General features: G+C 42.7%; 1 long non-coding RNA gene across 1 annotated transcript in view; it reads right to left on the reverse strand.

Annotated features, from left to right (window-relative positions):
* The window catches only part of LOC116697865 (uncharacterized), a 19,265-nt gene that overhangs the window by 416 nt on the left and 620 nt on the right, over nt 1-18,229 (reverse strand). The window contains exon 2 of the long non-coding RNA XR_004334066.1: nt 16,186-16,190. This is a non-coding gene — a long non-coding RNA (uncharacterized LOC116697865). The remainder of the gene's footprint in view (nt 1-16,185; nt 16,191-18,229) is intronic.

Consider the following 18,229-nt stretch of genomic DNA (forward strand, 5'->3'; position numbering starts at 1 on the left):
CCAACAGCTAGCATAAACTAAAAAAAAGAAGGGAAACAAAATGGCCGTTCAGAGTGATCATCAGGATAGCAACAGTGAGGCTTCAGTGATTTGGCTTGCCGCTTGTGTTGTGGCCTACACAATTCTGTGTGTGTGTGTAGGGGGGAACTGGATTTTGAAATAGTGGAGCTGCCCACACCTTATTTGCAAAATGTAGCCTGGATTGAACTTTATGCAAATGAGGAGCGGCCAACTCGTTACGCTACCGGAATGCATTGAGCCGCTGATCACATAGACAATGAATGGGAAGCGGGTAAACGACGCTAAGCAGTGAGCAAGTACCATCTGCAACTTAGCAGGTAGAGGTCAGTGTCTTGCTCAACTTCCTTTGATTACGACCTTACAGCAACACAATCGTTTCTCCAGTCAATAAGCCTCTGCGTCACTCACCCTAGAACGCCACATTTTTGAAAAAGTAAAAAAATAAATCCCCAGTTTATTAACTGATACCTCTGATCTTCCAGGCCACGTCCCCTGTAAAGTTTCCAGACATCATAGCTGGGTTTGATTTGATAGCTCTAGGTCAGGGGCCAGCTCCACAAACCTACGCTGTGTGTGTGTGTGTGTGTGTGTGTGTGTGTGTGTGTGCTCTAGGACAGACACAAAATAAATGAAGTCCAGGGTCTTCCTCAGCATGGCCCGGTCTCCTCAGATGTCTTGTCTTGTCTCGTTGCCAGCCTGTGATTTCAACAGGACCTTATCTCTAACAACAGACAGGCTTCTGCTGCTGTCCCCGCCGCGGCTGTACCTTCCTGGAAAACATGGATGACACCCACGTTCAGCTCCCTGGTTAGAGACTGTAACAAATGTGAGGAAAGTGCACGCAGAGCGAGCACTTGCTTGAAAAAAACATACCCACACAGATGTGTCTACATCACAGAAACATAGACAATTTTCTGCCACGCACACACACATACACACATGCACACACCTTCTTCATAATTCCTCTCAACACTCCGTGATTACACTCCTACATTAGCGACAATAAAAGCTGGTTTCCTTGGAAACGACTCTATTCAGATTAAATGGTTGGTCTGTAAGATCCAGTGTGATTCCCGTTGTGTCCGCGTCTGCAGTTAATGTCACAGAACAATCTAGAAGCCCATGCACACCCAGGACCCGATCAGGTCCAGGAAGCCCCACGTGGCTCAAACCAAAATGTATGAATGAGGCACTGACAGACTATTATTCATATCCACCAGAGCCTATGTGATTTATGACCATGAGAGTTAAAGCTTCCTCTTGGAGTTTCGTCTCACTAGTCTTCATCCTTAAAACATTATTCAAGACGTTTGTCTATTTTGGCATCCAGGAATTAAAGCAAAAAGGACATAGAAGTCTTTAACCTCTCAATCAATAGCAATTAGCACAGCTTACATTTTCTCCAGGTACAGTAGTGTTGGAACATGTGGTTTCTAACTCTAGGCATGTGCAGGAGTGGACTTTGTGTTTGAGTATTTCCCTCGACATCCAGATGGGGTGTATATCAAAAGGAAGTCATGTAGAACCAAGAAAATAAGGAGTGAAAATACATTCCTGGTCTGCAACGAGGCGAACTCCGCCAAGCCCGGCTTGAAAACCTCCATACAATTTTCAGGCCCATGTGTTTTGATTAAAAGTTGTTTACTCAATGAAAGGCCACGTTCATGGACTCCAGGATGCCAACTGCCAGGGTACAACAGGACGCCTTCTTGTTTAATCAGTTCGCTTGGAGCTTAAAGATGCAGTGTAGGCACTGAATTTACAAATTATAGACATTTGTGCGGTTTGTTTATGTATTCTGACTTTTTCTTTCCTCATTTTTATTTTTTTTGAGTCCTTGTCCAGTGGGAAATGACAGATCCATGCTCCCAACCCGTTCATTTTCCCTTGTTGATTTGCTCAAGGGGAAACACAGACGCTAAGTTGATGGACAGACCTGGACCCGCTGTGAATAATGATGGACTGATATACTGTACAAATAAACAACACACCTAAACACACTGTACGCAGTGGTCACAGTCTATTGTTGTTGTGTGTTCCGGCTCAAACATAATGCTGAATCCAGGGTCGAGGGTAGGGAAGTTTGAATGGGGAAAGAGAAGAGGCGTCATACATGTAAAGCCCTGGTTCTGAATTGAGTAGTGCATTGTACAGTATTAGTAGTGGGATTTTGAACTACTACAAAGAACTACTACAAACTACTATTTTTTGTGACTGTTATTGCCACTCTTCATTCTAATCCCAACCGGTCGTCAGACACCGCCTACCAAGAGCCTGGGTCTGGGTCTGGGCCTGGGTCTGGGTCTGTCTGAGGTTTCTTCCTAAAAGGAAGTTTTTCCTCGCCACTGTCGCACTGTTGCTTGCTCTGGAGGAAACTACTAGAACTGTTGGGTCCTTGTAATTTCTGGAGTGTGGTCTACACCTACTCTATCTGTAAAGTGTCTCGAAATAACTCTTGTTATGAATTGATATTGATAAAATTGAATTGAATTTTGCATTTCAGTATCAACAGCAATGCCTCAATATGACTCAACAGGTCTGGGCTGAACTGCTGTCTTATCCTAAAAACTCTCTATAACAATAAATATTCATGGGGCGCCCTGGTAGCTCATCTGGTAGAGCATGTGCCCAGTGTACCAAGGCTCAGTCCTTACCGCAGCAACCCAGGGTCGCCCCCCCTGTCTATAACTGTCCTATCAATTAAAGGCCAAAATGCCCCAAAACAATCTTAACTAAAAAGACATGAAACGTTCATGCGCAAACACAAAGTTTACGTTTTGATGAAACGTGATGAAACGTCGTCACGTCTCGTCGCACTTGTGTAAAATGTCAGGTTTCAGAAGGGAACATAGCAAAAAGCTGCAAGGAGAATGATGCCATGACGTGAATAACATTAGCCCTCGTTTCACACTGGCAACTGTTAGTCCCAGATTTAGTAGTTTTTCAGGAGATAATCCCACAAACTCAGGGTTAGCTTGAAGCTATAGTCGGGGTTAGCCCACTCGAAATGTGCCAGGATCGGGCCAGTTTCAACGCTTTCTTAGCCCCAGGCTAACACAATGTGGATAGGGCTTTAGTGTTCGTCAAGTAAATAGTGGGTTTGTTGTTGTTGTTTAGTAACATAAGAGTAGAGCACAATTCAGTTTCCACAAAAGAATCACCAAACACCAAATTTACAGAAAAAGGAAGTTTCACGTAAAATCAATTGTACCACTCCCTTACACTTTTAGCTGAAGTGGCAGCATGATGCGGTCATGTCCGCATACTGCCGCGTTGCATTCACATTCATCCTTTCTTTCATACTACTGCCGCGTTGCATTCACATTCATCTTTTCTTTCATTCACTTGAACCACAACTGAATAATGCATCCACAAGCACTCTAAGAGAAAATGTTCAAATAAATAGATTAAAGGTAAACACTTTAGTGTTGTGTAGCAGCCTGCATCCCTCCCAGCACCAATTCTCCAACTCAACATAATATAGATGTAATTTTCCACTAAGGGAGGTGTACCAGCAAAAGCCACATTTTACTGTTTTTTTTCCATAGGCGAAAAACAACCAATTCACAAAGCAGTAATGGTTGGAAATGTGCTTTAAATGGCATTTTCTTTTGCAGTTTTTCTGAAAATGTCAATATGTGCACTGCACTGCACATGTTCTGTCTCCCTTTCTCATTGTGTGTGTCCCCAGCAGGGGAAGTTACATATGATCACTATCATTAATAGCTCAGACAGACTCTGGGCCCCCGTGTTTTGTCTGCGATTCCATGCCTCATGACGACAAGCGCATTCATTACCGCTCCCATTCTCACAGCATCTGAGAGTTTCAACGAGAATAGCTGCAGCGACAATAATTCGTTTGAATGATGGAGCGTAACGGGACTCTTTGCTGTGGCTTTGGGATAGCGAGTTGCTAGCATGGCAGGGCAGCAGTGGAAAAAAGCAGGGGAGGGGGCGGCGGTGGTGATAATGCAGAACGGATGCCCGGTCTGCCACAGCGGGTCCTGCTTTTGCTCTCCAGGGCAACTGATGAGCCCCAGATGGATGGCCAGCTGCTTTGGGTTTCCGAAGCCTCGGGAGGTGTAGGCGTCACAGCGGGTAGATGTGTGTGTTTTCGAGCAGGTCAAGGGGGCACCTCTGCGTGAAGGTGTAGACTAGAGGCCATATTTTCATATTCACGCTCCCTTTATCACTATAGTACCACTTGGTATTTTACCAGGGTGGGTTTCTATTGTTAGCCATAAGGGCTCTCAAGGTGCTCTGGATCACCAGACCTGGATAAGTGAAGTCAAAGGGACCCATCTGCCTTTGTTTCCCATTATTCCTGGCTCCCCCACCAGAGGAGTAATTAAAAGGCCACCTGATATCCTGCCATGGCCTGGCTTTCAACCTAATGCCACACACACACACACACACAGACACACACACCGTGATAGCCTGGCCTCATGCTGAGCCACCCATGTGAATAAACATCCCATAAAGAAGCACGTATGTGGAAACAGAACCCTGCCAATGCTCCTGCCAAACCTCTCTTATATCGATAGAAAGCATCCATGTTGCTCGCGCTTGTCTTTGAAAGTGATCTCTTTTTTTCCGGACTGTTGATTAGGATGCCATAACAGCATCCGCACGGGGCTGCATGTCAATCCATCGCTCATTCGTTTGGATGACTGCCCCCGATTGGCCCCAGGAGTTGGTCTCATTAGACATCCTGTGTGTTCCTTTTTTCCCCTCTCGTCGTCTCCATCGAGACGATCGCTCGGCACAAAACCTCTGTGTACACTTTGGTGGATCATTATTTGTCATCCATACAACCACAGTCCACAGCTGCGTACGATGCGGATTGTCTGCCCCGACCGAGGGAGAGAGAGAGAGAGAGAGACAACAAAAACAAACAGAGCCAAGAGAAAGCAAATGGGACTATCAAAGGCATGCTTAATGTACAGTACGATCCCACTCCACACAAGCCCCCTAGTTTCCCAAGGAAGAAAGTGACTATAAGAAAATAAAAAAAGACACATACAGCACACAAATCTGTGTTCACAAATTGTGTTTATTCAACACAAGTCAGCCTGTCCACAAGTCTCCTCCCTTCTGCTGCGCTCTGGATGAGTTGTATTTGTCTTTCATTGGGAACATCAAGATGCAAATTTTTAGCCATTTGTGAATAGCAAAAACATCTGGCGGCCTTCCCAAGCAGAGAGGTTGGGATGTCTTGAGGCCATGCCAGTCACAGCTAAGTCCCTATGAATAAAGATATCTCTCACAGAGAACCACTTCCTCCCCCTGCTCGCACTTCAGCAGTAATTAAGACTGAGCCCTCGTGGCTCCTTGCTTAAAAACTCCCATCCAAGCTAACTCACTGTGGATGGGAGCGGGGGAACCATTGGATGTCACTCCAGTGGTTGAGGTGATGGGGGTCAACTCTTCCGGAGCATGAGGGAAAAGTCATTACTCAATTATCTGCTTTAATAAAGAAGATAAAATAAGCATTTGGTTGTGTTAAATGCCAGTGAGCACATGCATCCTCATGAAGTTAACCTTTAGTTATTGTATAATTAAATGCACACAAAGAAATGTCTGAATAATTAATGGCTTGAACTATAAGATGAAGTGAGAGCCCAGAGGCAGACCAGGGAATTCATTCATTCTGTGTTTACTATGTAAAACCCCTGCGTTTGGTTCTTTTTTGACGTGTAAATCAGACCCGTCAAAGCTTCAGTGAGCTTTACAATAAACTCGGGCTACTGCCTGCGAATGACGGGACACCTACCCCCGTCCACATCGGGACTCATCTGTCTCGACTTAGATCTTAAGTCAAGTGGAGCAGCTTGTTAACTTGCTCCAGATATTGGACAGCACACCATCAAAGACACGGCAAATCTGCTGACAACAGAAGATGATAAAAGCCAACGTCTCTCATCTGGAAACTATCCCTGCTCTCCAGGGGCCCCCGACCCCGCTCACATGCATTGTTTGCCGAGCAACTACATATGGTTGCTCCGCTCGGTTTGGAATGAGCAAATGCCAAGATTCCACTTTCTTCCGATGGGCTCCAACTATAACACCAGGACAGGTTGTATGTGTGTGTTCTCTTTGTGCATTTAACGTGTCTGATTCTGAGGAATGGTAGAGATGAATCCTGGTCTTGGATTTCCTCATCGCCTCCTCCTTTCACTTCCTCAGGATGATTTCCAGACGTTACATTAGAGCCTGATAGACTTGAGGCTTTTTTTTAAGCTGATACCAAAATGTTTATTTCAATGAGTATCTCTCACTAACGCCTGGCTCAGATGTTTAAAATTAGAAGGAACCCAACAATTTGGGATCAACGTTTTGGCCTGGACAGCACACTATACACTAACAGATTTCATAAAAAAAAGGAAAGGAAAAAAAAACCGAGGCCTGAATCTGAAAAGCGGAATCGGCTTGATTCTTGGTGGTGTGTACCCCACATAAGTTAAAGTCCTTATATTCTGCTCATCTTCTGGTTCATAGTTGTATTTCAAGGTTATATCAGAATAGATTTACCTGGTTTCATTTTCATAAAACACCATATTTGTGTTGTACTGAAATTGTTTTAGCTCCTCTTTTCACCCTGTGTGTTGAGCTCTCAGTTTTAGCTACAGAGTGAGACATCTCACTTTTTTTCCATCTTTGTTGGGAGTCGCACATGCTCAGTACCTAGGTAAGGACTACTAGCCAGTCAGGAGCAGAGTATGATGGCCCTGACAGTACATAGGTAAGGACTACTAGCCAGTCAGAAGCAGAGTTGAGAGCCCTGACAGTCCTAGGTAAGACTACTAGCCAGTCAAGCAGAGTATGAGGTTGCCCTGACCGTACCTAGGTAAGGACTACTAGCCAGTCAGAAGCAGAGTATGAAGCCCTGACGTACCTAGATAAGGCTACTAGCCAGTCAGAAGCAGAGTATGAGAGGCGCCCTGACAGTACCTAGGTAAGGACTACTAGCCAGTCAGAAGCAGAGTATGAAGCCCTGACAGTACCTAGGTAAGGACTACTAGCCAGTCAGAAGCAGAGTATGAGAGCCCTGACAGTACCTAGGTAAGGACTAATAGCCAGTCAGAAGCAAAGTATACGTCACGTTAAGTAACTGCCCTTTAGAGGCGTCAGTTGTTTTGTAGCAGACTCCAAAATATGAAAGCCACCTTAGACCACTTCTCACCAAACCATATAAACACCTTCTCCAGCACATCAAACAGCTTCCAGAGTCCTTGGCATTCATAGAAAACCAGCAAAAAAACTGTCTCTTCTTCGCCATAGAGAGAGAAAGAGAGAGAGAGAAAGAGAGGATTGCGTTGTGACCACACTGGTCACAACGCATGCACATCTGGTATAAGTCAACGCTTCATGGCTAATTGCGGCGCTTCTGCGTGCAGTGTGTTTCTGCTGTTAGGGGGTCCTCATAGTTACCGCAGGGGGTCCATCAAAATATTGTGTATTTTTTTTTTCTTCAAAAGTTAATGTCTCACAATATACATAAAGCATGAATCCAAGATATTATAAGCAATGATAAATCAGCCTATTTGTGTGTTGTGACGTGTTTATTTGTCCTTAGATAGCCATCCATAGATTAACAGATTCACTGTGCTACATGAACATGTGACACTAAAACATGATATTATATATGAACTTATGAATTTTTCAATAACTATTTTAATAGCATAGTATTGTGTGCAGCATAAAAAAGTATGTGCAAAGGCGTTAGGACAACCTTTACGGTATTGTAGGCCCGGGTCATCCTTTGTCTTCCCATTGACCTGCAACCTCTCAACAATTTGGTATTCTTATATAACACTTTTGTCGTTTTTGTCCATTTTTCATTTTTTTTGGTCACGTTTTCCAAACATGTTGGTCACTTTTTTCCTTAATTTTTATCAGGTTTTTTCTGCGCGTTTTTTTGGGTGTTGTATTTGTTTTTTTTTGCAATTTTTCAAGTTTTTTCTGACATTTGACACTTTTTTCAATGTTCTTCTATCAATATATATATAGTTTTTTTGAATGCTATAAAACTGAATAAAACGCCCAAATTCAATGAAAGTAGTGAACTGGTCATTTATTTCACTTGTGAAGAGCGTTGCATGGAAACATCCACGGTATGGTTTTTTGACAATTTGGTCAATAGAAACCCACTGATTCTTGATTTTTGACATTGAAACATTTTGAAAGTGGGTCAAATTTGACCCGAGGACACCAAGAGGGTTATACAATATGTAGGGTGTCCCTGATTGGTCTCTCGTTCAGCTAAGGGGTCCCCTGCTATGCCTGAATTTTGAAAACTTTGAAAAAATATTGGGAGGCGTTTGTGTACGTGTACCATTTAAATTAGCCTTGTACTGCATGTACGTCTCAATGTTTGGCATGGAGACTTTAGGAAAGTTCTATAAATGAGGTGGAGAAATGAATGACATTTGACATGCAACAAATCAGCCTAACAAGTGGTGTACGACAAGTGAGTTATTAAAAGCAGCGATATGGATTTGGCGCTGTCAGGTGAAACACATTGTTTAGAACGCCAGCGAAGAAAAACCTCCGACCAGCATTTTGCCTGACATTTAGCTGGGAATTAACTCAACATATTACAGTACAGCTCATGAAATGAATTTGCTTTCGATCAAGCGCTCCGACGCCCATATTGCAGGGTGCGGAGATAAGGTCAACTGTCACGGGGGAATGTTTGCCGGATAAAAATTGATGCATAACAAGCTGGAGAGCAGGTTGAAGGTGGGCGTACTGCTGCCTGCACGCCGCAGACCCTGACCTTTATTTTACTCAATTCAATATGGTTCACCTCATATGTGTGTTTATGCAAAATCGTGTTTGTCTCGAAATACGGATGTTTGGACAGTGGCTGTGGATGGGTCAAACACAGGACTTTCACCCACGAAAGAGGGGTTTGTGTCCCACGTGTGTCCTCAACTGTCCTTAACCTAACAGCGTCAAAAGGGACGCCAATAGTCCCGACCAAGAGCGTGTTATATGACGCTAATGGAGACCTTTAGCATCAACAACAACGACAAAGGCGCTTGACCAAGAGTCCGTACTATCCGAGCTGGGGGTGGGAATGGGTTTGGGCTTTTCTGCCAAACTGAGAGGAGGCCCCTTTGGTTACCATATGCCACAGAGTCTTTCATCTGATTTGTATCCCTCTTGCATTTGTTTTCTGTTTCAGTGTGAAGGAACATTGCCTAAATCTGCTTTTTGATTCTTTCCCATCTGGACCCTTGTTTTTTTCTTCCCTTTATGACAGCTTTTATTTTTTCTCACTGAGCAACATCTTACTCAGCGCTTGATTGATCATTTTTTTCCCCAGTTTTTTTTGAAGAACAGTGATCCTGAGCAAGTCTCAGTGTGCTGGGTCCACATTTGAACTCTTTTGCCAATAAGCGTACATCAATCCCAGCAGTCTCTGCGTGTGTGTGTGTGGTTGTAATACTGCACAAATGAGTGATGTAAGAGAGAAAAAGATGTTTATGGGCCCATTTTTATAATATGCTGTACGAAACGTCCCGGTGCTAATTTAACAAAGGTGGTCACTGTATATCCCGGGGGAGATCATGGAAGAGCACATGGTCTATGCCTGAAACACTAATTGGTTGGGTATAGCCAATCAAATAACAGCAACAATCTGTTTGTGGGGTCACCTGCAGCAGGAAGTGCACATCATTAGAGAAGCCTCTGCTTGGTTAACAAGACTGCAGCTGTGTTAGAAACCGTCCCCTATCACGGAAATAGTGTACTATATAATATTTCAGACCCATAAAGTTAACAATTGCAGTCAGTAGAAGACAGGTTAGTAATTGCATGTTATCATATGAGGAAGGTGAATGTCCAATAGACAATTCAATCTACATTCAAATTAAAGCTTTGGTGCAAACCTTTTGAATATTAAAGAATGTCCGTTACATCCAAGCCATCAACAAATGAGTTGCCACAAAGTTAATTAAGACTATCAGCTCCACACAACTCTCTTTGTATGTTCTAGCGGTTGCACGATCACGTAAGGCTTGGATTGTGTGGATGCATCTACCGTGTTTGTTGTCATTGCTTAGAATTCCTCATGGGGACGATAGAAACTACGCACTATAGCTTTAACCTGCTGGTGGCACTAATATAATATAAAAATACTGCAAAGGGTTCATCACAGTCATCTGTGATGTGATTTTTGTAGAGAAATAACAATAAGCACAAAAATTGTGAGAAGCCTTACATTTGCTGTAATGACAACCATAAGCATAAAAATACACAGAAAACGAGAAAGAACACAAGATTAAATTATTTTCTAAAGTGTTTTAGTGGACATGGAGAACCATAAATCACAGTGACATAAGCACTTCATGATAAACGACAGGACGAATGCCAGATTGAATACAGGATTATTAAGGATAAAGGATGACCCCTGTTCTTTCTCACTGGATGTTTTGTTTAGTCACAAATAACTCATAACTACCATTCGAACGGGATGAATATGAAATGTGGATTGTTTCACCCTGGGAAAATTAAGCATGCAGACCGACCATGCATTGCCAAGAAGGTCGGGGTGTGTAAAATAGGAAAATAATTTGTAGTAAGGAATATTATTTAAGCCTACATAGCTAGCTCAGAGGGCAAGTGACTCCCCTGTCATAATGATGTGATGTTCTGTCCCCTTTAATGTAATCCACACTGATTGAAAAGGCCTCCTGAGACAATAGAAATCACAGATTTCATCCTGTAATCAAGGAAAAAGTGTACCCATACACGCATCTCATCATTAAACGGCAGTATGTTCTCTGTCTAAGCAAAAGTGACTCTCAAATACCTGGGCTATAACTGACTGATAAATCATGAGCAAATAGAATATCCATCTTCATCCGCTAGGGAAAGGGGTTTCCTCAGGAGGGGGGGGGGGCTGGCGTCTCCCTTAGAGATAAGGTCAGTCATCCGAGAGGAGCTCGGAGTAGAGCCGCTGCTCCTTCACGTCAAAAGGAGCCAGTTGAGGAGGTTTGGGCATCTAGTAAGGATTCCTCCTGGGGGGGCTCCCTGGGGAGGTGGTCCAGGCTCCGTCCAGCTGGGAGGAGGCCTCAGGGAAGACCCAGGACTAGGTGGAGGAATCACATCTCCAACCTGGCCTGGGAACGCCTCAAGATCCCCCAGTCGGAGCTGGTTAATGTGGCTCGGGAAAGGGAAGTTTGGGGTCCCCTTCTGGAGCTGCTGCCCCCAAGACCCAATACCAGATAAGCATATAAAATATGTAGTTTATAAATAACAAATACATACCATGGTTTTGGTAAATACCGATGATTGTCTGCAAGGTGTCCATTAAGTACGGCTTAATGCCCAAAGAGGTGTCTATTGTCAGGTATTAAGTACTATTTCCTTTGTGTTTTGCTTTCGGATTGTCCCAGTGCTACGCAGATTCCACCAGATGCGTGTATTTTACACTATTTTCCTTACGCTTTCTGTCCAATCTGAGTTTTCTCTTGCAGTTTTTTGCCGCGGCTCTGCGCGGAGCTTAGCACCGCCCATGATCCTGATTGGTTTAAAGAAATGCCATTAAAAAAAAGCAAACCATCCTGTACAAGCAAACCTGCTCGGCTCATATTCCCAGCAAACAATGTTAAAATAGAACCTGCAGCGCACAACAACGTACAAAAAATGTGATGTGCACGACCCAAGGCGTTCACCATTGGGTTTCAACATTGGGGGGGGGCGTTGATATCTCCAATTTTGCGCAAAATTTCGAACACTTGATTTTCTGCGTTCAATTTGTGCTTTTCCTGCACCAAGTTAGGGTGCAAATGTCTTTATGTATGTACAGGTTTTCTTAATATTTGATATTTTGTGGGGAGGGACAGGATTTGCACTTGAATAACTTCATTATTATTAACACCACAGTGACCATGTACTCTACCTGGTATTTTTAAATGCATGTACCTCAGTTGCTATAAAACTGCTACATGCATTTTTGTACCTTAAGCTTTTTCATTTGCATGAGGAACACATTTTGGAGACACTGTTTAGTTTGGGATTACAAAAAGGTTCACAAATGAACGCACCAGGGCACCCACACCCACACCCACACCCAGACGGGCAATTATAGTAGGTGCAATCCCATCATTTTATGGCACTCCATTACTATTCCTATGCTCTTGATTTCCGTGTGAATATTTGTTAGGCGTGGTAAAATAGAGCAATCCTCAGGAGGTGAAAACAGCCTGACACGGTGTGATTGCCAAATGACAAACCTTCGCTGGCTCAGAGAAAAATGAAATTACCTAACCGACATCTCAGAGAGATAAGTCCTTCCCTGTTCCACAGACACATCCAGACCCTTGTCTCTCACTCACTCTCTGCATCAGTCACAGCCACATAGACATAGAGAAGAGCCATGAAGAAATGCATATAGAAACATTGAAACTAAATCAAAACGGAGGCGTGCCCTGATTCCACCTCTGAACCCAAGTCTGTGCCAAACAGTACATTAATATTCATGATGTTAGGAACCTGGGGAGGGGGCAAGTCATCAGTGGTACCTGATTACCCCTGCTGGTGTGTGTGTGTGTGTGTGTGTGTGTGTGTGTGTGTGTGTGTGTGTGTTTGTGTGTGTGTGTGTGTGTGTACAGTATATGCGTGCAACTCTTTTGTTTTTTTTGCCTAATTTTTATCACTTTTCCAAGTTATCATAGCCTTAGACTGCGTAAGAGTGTCAGGTGACACACATATTAATACTGCAAAAGACAAAACTGTGCTGATAAACTGAAGAAAGTTTCATGATGCTTATGGGATATGTAAGCATTAAAGGGTAATTTCAGTACTTTTAAACCTGGACCATATTTTTTAATGTTTTTTTTGTCTAAATGATTTGAGGTGGGATACAATTATGTATGTTTTTATACATAGATGACTTTATTAATCCCCCAGCGACAATGTACCATGTTACATGTCAGTTGTTGCCACTGACAGACACAGATTATTATTGTGTCTAACAACATCACGGGATGGATACTTACATACATTACTGAGACATCTACCCATAACTCCGTCATGACCTCCAACATATGCTCCAATTGCAATACTGAATAATTTGTTCATCAAAATAAATAATAAACAAATGTGATAAAAAAACTGTCTATGTGTCATAGAATGTGTTTTTATAGACGATGCTTTGGCTGCGATATCAGGCTTTATTGGGGGAGTCAGACAGTTTAAAAGTGTGAATATCCACTTGAGTGACTCTGCATATAGAGTACATGTGGAACACGTATTGTGAATGTGTGCAGTGCTCCCTCTCATTGCTCCAGGCAGGTACCTGCGCACTGGTTAGAAGAAAAAAAATACGTTCTCTTTAGGGTTCAGCAGGTACTGAAATGATTTGATTTCAATGGCATGAAATATTTGCATTTCAACCATGCCTGAACACGGACCTCCACTTAATGTATTCAGCCTCCGTTGATCTGGGAAAGCAGGCTGCTGCAAACCCAGAACATTGAGCGGCTACACACCAAAGACTAGTCAGACTAGAGTGCAGGCAAGGCAAGCGCAGGAGTGATTTCCCTCGCCTCTCTCTCTCTCTCTCTCTCTCTCGCTCTCTCTCTTTCTCTAGCCTGTTGAATGACATTGTGACAAAGCAGCCTGGTGTGTTTGGAAGAAAGGGGGACTCGGAGTCAGGGCCACGGCAAGTGTCTGCTAGGCACAGGGAGGATGAAGGTAACACTGGCAGACTGTGAGATGGAATTCAATGTGCAAAATGAATCGCTATTCTTATGAGCTGAATACAGGTTTTTCATTTCAGTTCAACTGCAGCTGTAAGCCAGGTAAGGGGAACTCCAATTTTACAACACTGGCAGCTAAAGATATTCAGACATCTGACTCAGAATCATTTCTTGGTTAGTATTTCATTCAAATCTTTGTAAGGTCAGAGAAATGCATGCATGTGCCATTTTTATTTTCCACAGTAATTGCTCTGCTGATTAAAAAGCCTTTTAATAAGATCATATGGGGTGGCATTAACTCATTGACAAGATGTTATAGCCAAAGTGAAGTGCCTCTAGGCCGGCTTTGATAAATGTTAGCTTGACATGATCACTAAGAGTGATAAAGATCCTCAATATATAATACTGCAAACTGCCAACCAATACCATAATGACATATGGTAATCTTCCAGGTACGGCACATGGAAGATCTCAGAAGCAGCATGTGTCACTTCCAGGATTAGTTAGGTGTGTTGTCATTTTAACAAATCATGAAGCCATGGCGTCTGTGGAAGGGATCGCTGAAGGTGTGATTAAGCCTACCTGGTGGAGCTGTGAACTTTGCAATCTTGTTTCACTTTAACACTTCACCACTGACTTCCCTTTACACTTCAATCCAATTAGAAAATAATGTATGCACTAAATTAAGATGAGGAATCCCATAGAGAAAAACAGCCATGGGGGTCCCTGCAGGTCCAAGGCGCCCTATACACTGTGGGCCTGTTGTTCTAGTATTTCGATTAATCACGTATTTGATTGGGAATTTGCACAATGCACAATATCTCAATTTAAATGAAATGGTAAATCAGGGTTTGGAATATGAAAGAGCTCTTCCCCATCAAACATCAGTAATGCTGCTTAGTGGTCAACGGATCAAACTGGGATGTCCTATGTTTTTCATGGTACATAACAGAACACCATGTAAAACATACACCAGCTAATAAGTAACAAGAATCATCAGAAATGTTTGAAATGCCATTCTGTGATATGACACTGGGTTTCTAGAACGGGTCTAGCTTACGTAGAACATCAAGTGCAAGCACAGGAGGGCATTGGCCAAATTAAGAAGGTAAAACCAAATGGGTAAAATAATGTAAAAAAAAAACAGTGGGTAGCACTTTAAATTCCACCACAATAATCACATGGTAATAGAAGGGTAACAATATGAAAATAAAGAGTAATATTTAGGTGATAACATGTAATTACTAAGGTAACAACAGGGTAAAAATCACAATAAGAAGATGTAATCATGGGGTAATAAGGTGATGAGAAGGCAACAGATGTACTGTATTTGTAATTTGTAACATGCAATTACAAGGTAATAACTAGGAATGGGTTCGACGATAACCATGTGTACATCTGGGTGGTTGTAGTATAGTAATATTAATATTGTACTAACAGGATAATAATGAAATCCATCCCCCCTTTACGTTCCAAATATTTCCCTTTAGTTTTAAGGTAATACTTTACAAATGACGTTTAATCTTGTGACTTCTTACCTGGAAACATGTCTGGTGTTTTCTGTGTAATAACCATGCAAAATTGCCTGTTTCTATTTAATTACATGGTAATGTTACAATAACAGAGCGTTAAATAAAAGGAGAAATCAAATGATACTGATAAAAAGAACACATTGTAAATAGCATGAGGATAAAACTGATTAACACAGACACATGTATATCATTTACCACGGCACCCCTTCTCTTCTCTGCTTCTCTTCATAGTTGTCAGACTCGTCTACCATCCCTTATGGAACTGGCTCAGGTCCTCCATGCACCAGTTCTTAGTTACGCTGTTATGGTTTTAGATTGCTCCTCTCTCTTTCCATCTGTGTGCATCCATGTCCCAGAAATGCTTGATATTAGTTTAGATCTGGGAGCTTATTCCCCAGAGTCCTTATGTCTTCTCCCTTTACAGTTTTCCTTGGATTAGGGTGGCACCTAAATCACGATTGCAGCTGTCGCTGTGGTCCTGCTCCGCACCCTGCTACACCATGAACTACTACAACTACTACTTCTAATCTATTATCTTTATTGTGACTGTTATTACGACTATTTATCACACCCTCAAACGGAAACCATCACACACCCACCGACCAGGAGCCTGGTTCCTTCCCAGGTTTCTCCCTAAAAGTAAGTTTTTCCTCACCACTGTCAAACTAAATGCTTGCTCTTGTGGGACGACCTACTCTATGAGTAAAGTGTCTTGAGATTACTGTTATGATTTGAAACTATGAATGAAATTGAATTGAATATCTACGGATCTCTAAAGAGCAGACAACCTCTTCACAAGTTAAATTTTTTTATAATTATTGCAACCATCAGTAGCGCAGACCACAAAGGAGCGGTCAAATCAGCAAAACAAACAGAAACCAGTCATTGCTAAACCATACAGCTTAAAAAGCTGACATAACACTTACTTCTGGCTGTCCCCCTAGTGGGATCAAAGTCTTAAAATCAACCTTATGCTGCTAAAATATATGCAGCAAAAATATCTGCATGCCTGCACAAAGGGAGAGTGGACCTAACTAGGTGCATTTTGCGAAAAGAAAAGGACTCTGTAGTGAAACTGGTAAACTATCACTTCCTGATTAGCTGAGTATCATGTGAACGCATCACATGAGTATGCAGGTGCACAAATCACCGGGGGCTCGTTCGTGTCTTCGCGTAGTGGTGTGAAACACTGTGCAACGGCTTTGAGTTCAGTTTTTGGGCTCTATTGTCCTTGACCCTTCTGGTTTCAAGGAAACCAATGGACACATGTTGTGCACATAGCAGTTTAAAAATGGGACTTATGTGAATTAGAGCCTAATGTTCAATCAGAATTACACAACACAGCTATCAACGTGCGTAATATTGAAGATTATTGGCTGTGTCCCAGGTGATACCCAATCAGCAGAGACGTGTCTGTAAACGTGTGGTAATAAAAGACAGAACCCTTGGCACACAACCGGGTGTTCAACACCCCCCTGTGTGGTTGAGCTACAAAAATGTGTTGCTATGATTTGTCGGAGACAGCCCCCAGCCAGTTAGCAGCCGTCCACTATCATTACAGCCCCGGGGACACATCCACAGTCAACCCCCAGCCAGCTAGCAACCATCCACTATCATTACAGACACATCCACAGTCCGCCCCCAGCCAGCTAGCAGCCATCCACTATCATTACAGCCCGGGACACATCCACAGTCAACCCCCAGCCAGCTCAGCGCGTCCACTATCATTACAGCCCCGGGGACACATCCACAGTCAACCCCCAGCCAGCTACAGCCATCCACTATCATTACAGCCCGGGGACACATCCACAGTCAACCCCAACCAGCTAGCAGCCGTCCACTATCATTACAGCCCCGGGGACACATCCACAGTCAACCCCCAGCCAGCTAGCAGCCATCCACTATCATTACAGCCCCGGGGACACATCCACAGTCAGCCCCCAGCCAGCTAGCAACCATCCACTATCACCTTATGAAAAGCCCAATGAGATAACTGTTGTTGTGATTTGGCGCTATAAACTGTAAATAAAATTGAATTGAATCAAAGGTTTGTCTTCTGTTTCTTTAGAATGAAACTGTTGAAAAGAGGAGGGACTGCATCCTCAGGGCTCTTTGCATCTACCTGAATGAAGACCCGAACATGCTCTTAAAGAATACCTGCTTGGTAATGTTAATTTAGCTTAGTTTCTACCTGTATCAAACCAAATTTTGAATACCTAATCTTGTTAATTTGTTATAATTTGCTTGGATTTTTTAGGGGACTGGATAAGTTAAAAATTCACCATGGTTTTAATTTACCTTTTGACCCTTGTGCAGTGCAATCCAACACAACACTTCTGCCAGGCATTATTGTGTTAAATTGATAAGTTTTCTTTTTTCTGACATCAGACAGGGGATCATTTTACTTCCAATTGATTACTGAGGTGGTACTGCTGGTGTACTATTGTCTCCATGAGAAAATTGGTAACACAATGTAAACAAAAACTGAACATATCTACTGCATGGCTGCTACATTGGAGTGATAGATAGATTTGACATCCTGATAAAAAAGTGCTTAGTTAGTGTATATTAAATAATTTTATTTAATACACATAGCACTGTTTAAGATGTGATGCTATTACAATTAAATTATTTTATACAGGAAATCGGAATTGCAAAAGGTAGTTTTTGGAATTCTGGGGGGACATTTTTCATATTGTTGTTCTTCTTTTTCTCTTTCCTCTGTAAAGGACGCCGATGTTACGCTTGAGCAACTCACCTTTAGCATCTACAGCATCGATGTTAAGGGCGGTGTATGCCCCCACTCATCCAGCCAATGTTTAAGTAGGGATTGAGGGTGTTGAAGTACTGCACAACTTCGCCTGTGCATATGCACTCCTAATGGGTGTAATATGTGCACTGAACCTCAGTCATCCCAAGGAATTGAAAGCCTTGTTTAAAGTACTTCAGAAGCTCTTCCTTCAA

The sequence above is a fragment of the Etheostoma spectabile genome, chromosome 11, assembly GCF_008692095.1.
Source record: "Etheostoma spectabile isolate EspeVRDwgs_2016 chromosome 11, UIUC_Espe_1.0, whole genome shotgun sequence".
Classification (NCBI taxonomy): Eukaryota; Metazoa; Chordata; class Actinopteri; order Perciformes; family Percidae; genus Etheostoma; species Etheostoma spectabile.